Here is an 8,254-nt window from a genome sequence, read left to right as displayed (position 1 = left end):
CTCATCTGGGACCTCAAGATGGTTCAATAAGAACTGAAAGGAAGGTTGTGGGGTCCTTTGTCTTAGCAGATGAACAGACGACAGTCGGCCAGCCAGGGTTATGAAATACAGATAGCCTTTGTGTAGAACTTTCTGAATTTGGTCTGCACAGCCCATAGGGAGGTCATTAGTGATTCTTCGGGGTAACGAGCTGCCGGTTTCTTCAGTACCTGCGTGCCCCCCCCCGCCTCGCCCCTTGGCAGCAACCGGGTCACCAATGTGCAAAATGAACAACCCCCGTTTCTGGTGGAACCCCTCATCTGCCCCTCACACAGCAAACTTTACCTTTTCCAAGGCCAAAAACTCCCAACAGGTACCCCAGCCATGCCGAGGCACTAGGTGGAGAAGCTGACCTCCACCCCAACAGGACCTGCCTGTGAGTGATGAATGAGGCGAAGGCTAAGATGTCAGCCCCCGCTCTCGTCTGCAACTCCAGCAGGCTGACACCCCAAATATGGTCTTCAATTCCATCAGCAGAACCTCGGACATGGTGCTAAAAAACTGCCCCCAATATCTCCTCAGGACGTATAGACATAGTTGGCTGGGTCCCTCCCACATTTGTCACAACTATCCTCCACTCCCTCAAACTGCCAGCTAATCGGGCGGCACGGTGGCGTAGTGGTTAGCATTGCTGCCTCACGGTGCCGGGTCCCGGGTTCGATCCCGACCCCAGGTCACTGTCCGTGTGGAGTTTGTACATTTTCTCGTATCTGCGTGGGTCTCGCCCCCACAACCCAAAGATATGCAGGGGAGGTGAATTGGCCATGCTAAATTGTCCCTTAATTGGAAATTTAAAAAAAGAAACAGCCGGCTCAGCTCGCTTTCATTAAGTGCGCCATATAGACCACTTTTACCTGAATCAACCACAGCCCTGCATACGAGGTTGAGGCATTGACCCTTCGCAGCACTTTGCACCATAACCCTTCCTCCAGCCCCATCATGAACTCTTCCTCCCACTTTGTCTTCATCCCTTCCATAGACTCCTTATCCTCCTCTATAACCCTACCCTAAAATCGCTGAGACAACCTCACTCTCCAGCCACCCCCCACCGACAGCACTTCCTCTAGCAGCAAGTAGGACAGTGCCACCAGAAAGTCTTTCTTGTGAAATTTCGCACCTACATATACCTAAAGCCTTCTTTCCGCTTCAGCCTATACTTCACCCCCAACTCCTCCAGACTTGCAAATATCCTCTCCAGAAACAAATCCTTCATCTCTTTCACCCCTTTTTCCTCCCATCCCTGGAACCTTGCACCCATCCTTCCCGGTTCAAACACATGATCCCTCTGATTGGCATCACCCTCAACCCCGCACCCTCAACCTGAAGAGCTGTTGAAATTGCCCCCAGATCCACTACCGGATTCCCAGAATACTTCCCTGGGGCTAGCGGCAATCCCAATCCCTTACAGGACCATACCTCCATCCGCACACACAAAGTTTCCGACTCCTTCCTCGTCCCGCGCTTTCGCAGCATTCGCTGCCCATTAATAGTGCAACAGATTCTGAAGAGCCAGGCCCCGGCTGCCGCCTCTTTGTAGCACCGCCTTCATTATCCTTACCCTCTTCCCTGCCCACACAAATGACGAGACCACCCTTGAAAAAATGCCTTTGGCAAAAAGACCGGTAGACACTGGAGCAGGAACAGAAACCGTGGCAACATATCCATTTTGACTGCCTGCACCAAGCCAGCCAACGACAAGGGGAGACTATTCCCCTTCCCAGCTCCTCCTTCACCTTCCCCACCAGGCTCGTGAAATTTAGCTTACGGAGCCATGCCCAGCCCCGCACTGCCTGCACCCTCAACTACCTAAAGTGAGTTGTCGTCACCCTAAATGCCAACCCCTCCACTCCCGCCCCTACACCTTGAAAAAGACATGACAAAACACTCTTCCCTAAATTCAATTTATATCCTGAAAGCACCCTAAATTTCCCTTGCAACCCTATGATTTTCATTATGTCCCTCACCAAAAAACCTGGGTCCAGGATATACAGTAGTAGGTCATCTGATCACAGAGACACCCTATGCTCCAAACCCCCCATACTATCCTCCAGAAGCCCAAACCCCTCCGCAATCGGCAAGGGCTAATTGCCAACACGAACACGAGGGTAGACAGGTGGTACCCCTGCCTTGTTCCCAGGAGTAGTGAAAGTACTCTGACTGCGTCTCATTCGTCTGCACATAAGCTGTTGGATCCTTGGAACCTTTTATAGCAATTTTACCCACAAACTTAGGCCCAATCCCAAACTTCTCCAGTAGCGCAAACTAATACATCCACTCCACTCTGTCAAATACTTTCTCCGCATCCAATGCTACCACCACCTCTAACTCCCTTCCCTCTGCCGGAGAAAGCACCACATTCAGCAGCTGCTGCATGTTCGACGACAGCTGCCTTCTTTTAACGAACCCCGTTTGATCCTCCCAAACTACCTACAGAAGACACCCCTCCAACACCTTCGCCAAGATCTTGGCATCCACATTCAGTAGAGAAATGGGCCTATACAACCCAAACTCCATCGAGTCCTTAACCTTTTCTTTTTTTAAAAATGTTTTTATTCAAGATTTTTCCATAATTTTTTACAAAACACTACAATAGAAAAGATGAGGCAAAGAAGGCAAAACACTGTGCCAACAAAACAACTTAACCCCCTAACCAACTAAGAATTTAATAAACAAAAACAAAGCAAGGTAGGGCATCCGCCCCTCACAAATAAAATGGACCCCCCCCCCCCGGGTTGCTGCTGCTGCTGACCTCCACCTAACGCTCCGCGGGAAAGTCAAGGAACGGTTGCCACCGCCTGGAGAACCCCTGCAAGGACCCTCGCAAGGCAAACTTTATCTTCTCCAAACTGAGAAACCCCACCATGTCACTGACCCAAGCCTCCACGCTTGGGGGTTTCGTGTCCCTCCACAGTAACAAGAGCCTCTCCGGGCTACCAAGGAGGCAACGGCCAGGACTCCGTCCTCTTTTGACTCCTGCACTCCCGGATCGTCCGATACCCCAAATATCGCGATCTCCCAGCTCGGTTTCACCCGAGTGTCCAAGACCTTGGACATAGCCTTTGCAAAGCCCTTCCAAAATTCCGTAAGCGCCGGGCATGTCCAGAACATATGGGCGTGGTTTGCTGGGCTCCCTGAACATCTCACGCACCTATCCTCTACCCCAAAAAACCTACTCATTCTCGCCCGTCATATGCGCCCGGTGCACCACTTTAACCTGAATCAGGCTCAGCCTGGCACAAGATGAGGAATTGACACTGCCCAGGGCATCAGCCCACAGGCCCTCATCCAGCTCCTCACCCAGCTCCTCCTCCCACTTGCCCTTCAGTTCTTCCATCGAGGCCTCCTCCGCCTCCTGCAGCTCCTGGTATATGTCCGATATCTTACCCTCCCCGACCCACACGCCCGAGACCACCCTGTCCTGTATCCTCCGGGCAGGCAGCTGCGGAAATTCCCCCACCTGTTTTTTCACAAATGCCCGAACCTGCATGTACCTAAAGGTGTTCCCCGGGGGCAGCCCGAATTTCTCCTTCAGCGCCCTCAGACTGGCAAAAGTCCCATCGATAAACAAATCCCCCATCCTTCTGATTCCCGCCCTGTGCCAGCTTAGGAACCCACCATCTATCCTACCTGGAACGAACCTGTGGTTCCGTATCGGAGTCCAGACTGAGGCCCCTACCTCCCCTCTATGCCGGCTCCACTGCCCCCAAATCCTCAGTGCCTCCGCCACCACCGGGCTCGTGGTATACCGCATCGGCAGAAGCGGCAGTGGTGCCGTCACCAGTGCCCCCAAACTAGTATCTATACAGGACGCCGCCTCCTCTCCCTCCATTCCCCATTTCCGAATCATCAACACATTCGCTGCCCAGTAATAGCTGCACAGGTCCGGCAGCGCCAACCCCAGCTCTTGGCCACCTGGATGCCCAAGTACCGAAAGCTCCTCTCCACCATCTTGAGCGGTAACTCTCCCAACCTCTTTTCCTGGCCCTTCGCATGCACCACAAAAAGCTCGCTTTTTCCCACGTTTAGCTTGTATCCCAAAAAGTCTCCAAAATCCCTAAGAACCTGCATGACCTCCCCCATCCCCTCCACCGGATCTGCAATATACAGACGCAGGTCATCCGCATACAGTGAAACACGGTGCTCCTCCAGTTTCTGGACTCTCTCAGCGCTATGGCCAGCGGCTCAATCGCCAAGACAAACAGCAGGGCGGACTGCCTCGTTCCACGATATAACCTAAAGTACCCTGACCGCAGCTGGTTTGTAGGCACACTCGCTACCAGGGCCTGCTACAACAATTTGACCCACCCTATGAATTCCTCCCCAAATCCAAATCTGCCTAACACCTCCCAGAGGTACTCCCACTCCAGCCTTCTCCGCATCCACTGCGACTACCACTTCTGCGTCCCCACCCTCCAAGAGCATCATGGTCACATTCAGGAGCCTCCGCACATTCGCATTCAGCTGCCTGCCCTTCACAAACACTGTCTGATCCTCATGAATCACTCCAGGGACACAATCCTCAATCCTAGTGGCCAAGATCTTGGCCAACAGCTTGGCATCCACATTAAGGAGTGAAATCGGCCTAGAGGAGCCGCATTGCAGCGGGTCCTTATCACGCTTGAGGATAAGCGAGATCAGAGCCTGCGACATCGTCGGGGGAAGGATACCCTTTTCCTTAGCCTCGTTAAAAGTTCTCAACAACAGCGGGCCCAACACCTCCGAGAATTTCCTATAGAACTCTACGGGGAACCCATCCGGCCCCGGGGGCTTGCCCGCCTGCATACTCCCCAACCCCTTTACTAGCTCCTCCATCCCAATCGGGGCCCCCAGTCCCTCTAGCCGCCCTTCCTCCACCTTTGGGAACCTCAGTTGGTCCAGGAACTGCCTCATCCCCTCCACATCCTCCGGGGGTTCTGACTCATACAGTTTACCATAGGAAACCTTAAAGACCTCGTTTATTTTAGCTGGACTCCGCACCGTGTTCCCCCTCCCCCGCTATCTCTAATTCCCCCAATCTCTAGCGCTTCCCAGACCACACTCACCGACACCTCCCCATTGTCATTGGCCTCCACATATGTTTGGATGCACCTCCGGACCCGCCCACACACCACCTCGTCCGCCAGTAGTCCTACGTCCATTCGCCACAGCGGCCGTTGGCCTCTCTCCTCCCCCACCCCCAGCTCCACGCAGTGCAGGGCATGGTCCAAGATCGCAATGGCCGAATACTCCGTTCCCTCCACCCTCGAGATCAGCGCCCTGCTTAGCATGAAAAAATCTATCCGCGAGTAAGCCTTGTGTATATGGGAGAAGAAAGAAAACTCCCTCGCCCTTGGCCTGGCAAATCCCCACGGATCCACTCACCCCCCCACCTGGTCCATGAACCCCCTCGGGACCTTGGCCACTGCCGGCCGCTTACCCGACCTCGACCTAGACCGATCCAGAGTCGGGTCCAGGACCGTATTGAAGTCCTCTCTCTCTCTCTCTCTCTCTCTCTCTCTTCCCCCCCCCCCCATTACCAAACTATCTGACTCCAGATCCGGAATCCGACTCAGCATCCGTTTCATGAACCCCGCATCGTCCCAGTTCGAAGCATACACATTCACTAGCACCACCCGGGCCCCCTGCAGCCTGCCACTCACCATAACAAAACGACCCCCCCTAATCTGCTACAATAGCCACCGCCTCAAAAGCCACCCGCTTACTCCCCAAGATTGCGACCACCCTGTTCTTCACATCCAGCCCTGAGTGAAAAAGCTGCTCCACCCATCCCTTCCTCAGCCTGGTTTGATCTGCAATCTTCAGGTGTGTTTCCTGTAGCATGGCTACGTCTGCCTTCAGCCCCTTTAAGTACGCAAACACCCGGGCCCTCCTGACCGGCCCATTCAGGCCTCTCACGTTCCACGTGATGAGCCGGATCGGGGATCGGGGGGCTCCCCCCCCCCCCCCCCCCCGCCAACTAATGATCTTTTTTAGGCCAGCCACGTGCCCTTGCCTCCCGCACCCTCCAGCCCCCCCCAGGCGAAGGCTCCCCGCCCCGACTCTCCCTCTTACCGTCGATCTCCCCCTCAATCAGCACAGCAGCAACCCAGTTCCCGCTCCCCCGACCAAGCAACTGCTTAACCCCCCCCCCACCCCCCATTGCGCTCCCGTAAGCCAGCTGACTCATGCTGACCCCAGCCTCTGCCTCCGATCCCCCTTTGGATTCCGCATCCAAAGCTCCAGCCCCCCCCCCCCCCCCGCCTAAGTGGGGTAGAGAAAGTCCCCCCCCCACCCCCCCACCCCTCCTACACCCCATATAAACCAATGCGGACATCGAACACAGTACCGCTTCGGGTAACGCCCCCACCATTTCACGGGAAAAAGCCGTGCTCCCTGTCTGGGCCGACCCCACCCCCTGTGAGGCAGCTCCTCCCAACTGCGACCTCACCCCCATCCCCGAGGGCCCCAGGCCACGGGGCCACCCAGACCCAAGAAAACGAGGGGAAAACCCTCACCCACAACCCTCATAACATACTGCAAACCATTAATTTGAGTCCAACTTCTCATTTTTGATGAAAGTCCACACCTCATCCGGCTGATCAAAATAGTGGTGTCGGTCCTGGTATGTGACCCACAGCCTCGCCGGCTGTAACAGCCCGAACTTCACCCCCTTCCCGTGGAGGACTGCCTTGGCCTGATTGAATCCTGCACGCTTCTTGGTCAGCTCTGCACTCCAGTCCTGGTAAATCCAGATCTCGGTGTTCTCCCACCTGCTGCTCCTTCTTCGCGCAATGCAGGACACACTCCCTGTCGGTGAAGCGGTGGAACCTTACCACCATAGCCCTCGGCGATCGTTCACCCATGGCCTCTTGGCCAGGACTCTGTGCGCCCCATCCAGCTCCAGGGGCCTCAGGAAGGCCCCGGCGCCCATCAGCGTACTCAGCATCGTGGCCACATACGCCCCAGCATCCAACCCCTCCACGCCTTCAGGGAGACCCAGAATCCGCATGTTCTGCCTCCTCGACCTATTCTCCAGGTCCTCCAGCTTCTCCTGCCATTTTTTGTGCAGCGTCTCGTGCGCCTCCACTCTAACCGCCAGACCCAGAATCTCGTCCTCATTATCAGAGGCCTTCTGCTGCACCTCCTTGATCGCCATCCCCTACATCTTCTGGGTCTCCACCAACCTTTCGATCGACGCCTTCATAGGGGCCAACATCTCCGCCTTCAAGTCTGCAAAGCAGCTTCTCAAAAACTCCTGCTTCTCCCGAGACCACTGGGCCCACGCTGCCTGATCCCCGCCTGCCACCATCTTGTTTTTTCACGCCCGTTCTCCTCTCTTCTCTAAAGCCACTTTTTTGACCGCTCCACTCCTGGTCCATTCCAAACAGTGCTGGGGGACCCTCACTGTTTCCTTCCCACACCGGCGGGAGCTGCTGACCGTGCATAGCCGCAACCGGAAGTCGTCCTTAACCTTTTCAATTACAATGAAATAGATGCCTGCCTCAGAGTCTCAGATAATGCCCTCATTCGTCATCGCATTCTTAAACATTTCCATCATCAGCGACGCCAACTTGTCCTTAAAAGTTTTAGAAAACTCCACGGGAACCCATCCTGCCCCAGCACCTTACCTGACTGCATCTTCCCTATCGCTACCTTCACTTCCTCCAACCCTTGTTTTTAATATAAATTTAGAGTACCCAATTCTTTTTTTTCAATTAAAGGGCAATTTAGTGTAGCCAATCCACCCACCCTGCACAGCTCCCTCCTCCCCGACATCCTCCAGCAGCTCCGACTTGTATAACCACCTATAAAAGACCTCAAACACCCTGCTCACCTGCTCCGGAGGCACCACCACCTCCTGTCCCCGTCCCTAATCCGCACAATCTCACTCTCCACTGCTTGCCGGTAGAGCCAACAAACAACTGGTCTTCACACCATACTCATCCACGATCGGCGAGTACTCCGCCTTGCTTGCCCCCGCCAGCAACGCCTTCACTACCACTAAAAAAGTTGACCTTCGAATACGCCTTGTGTACTAAGGAGAAAAACTAATTCTCCCTGTTCCCTGGATGCAACTCTCTCCCCCCCCCCCCCCCCCCCCCCCCCCACACACACACACACACATCCGAGACATATCCATCCTCGGGTCCAGCATCATATTCTGATGCACCCCCCCCCCCCCCAACCCCATTTTCAGATGGTGACTATCCAGGTCCAGAATGATTGCTAACATCCG

This window comes from Scyliorhinus torazame, chromosome 14 (genome assembly GCF_047496885.1).
Source record: "Scyliorhinus torazame isolate Kashiwa2021f chromosome 14, sScyTor2.1, whole genome shotgun sequence".
NCBI lineage: Eukaryota > Metazoa > Chordata > Chondrichthyes > Carcharhiniformes > Scyliorhinidae > Scyliorhinus > Scyliorhinus torazame.
Note: the sequence above shows the minus strand (reverse complement) of the source record.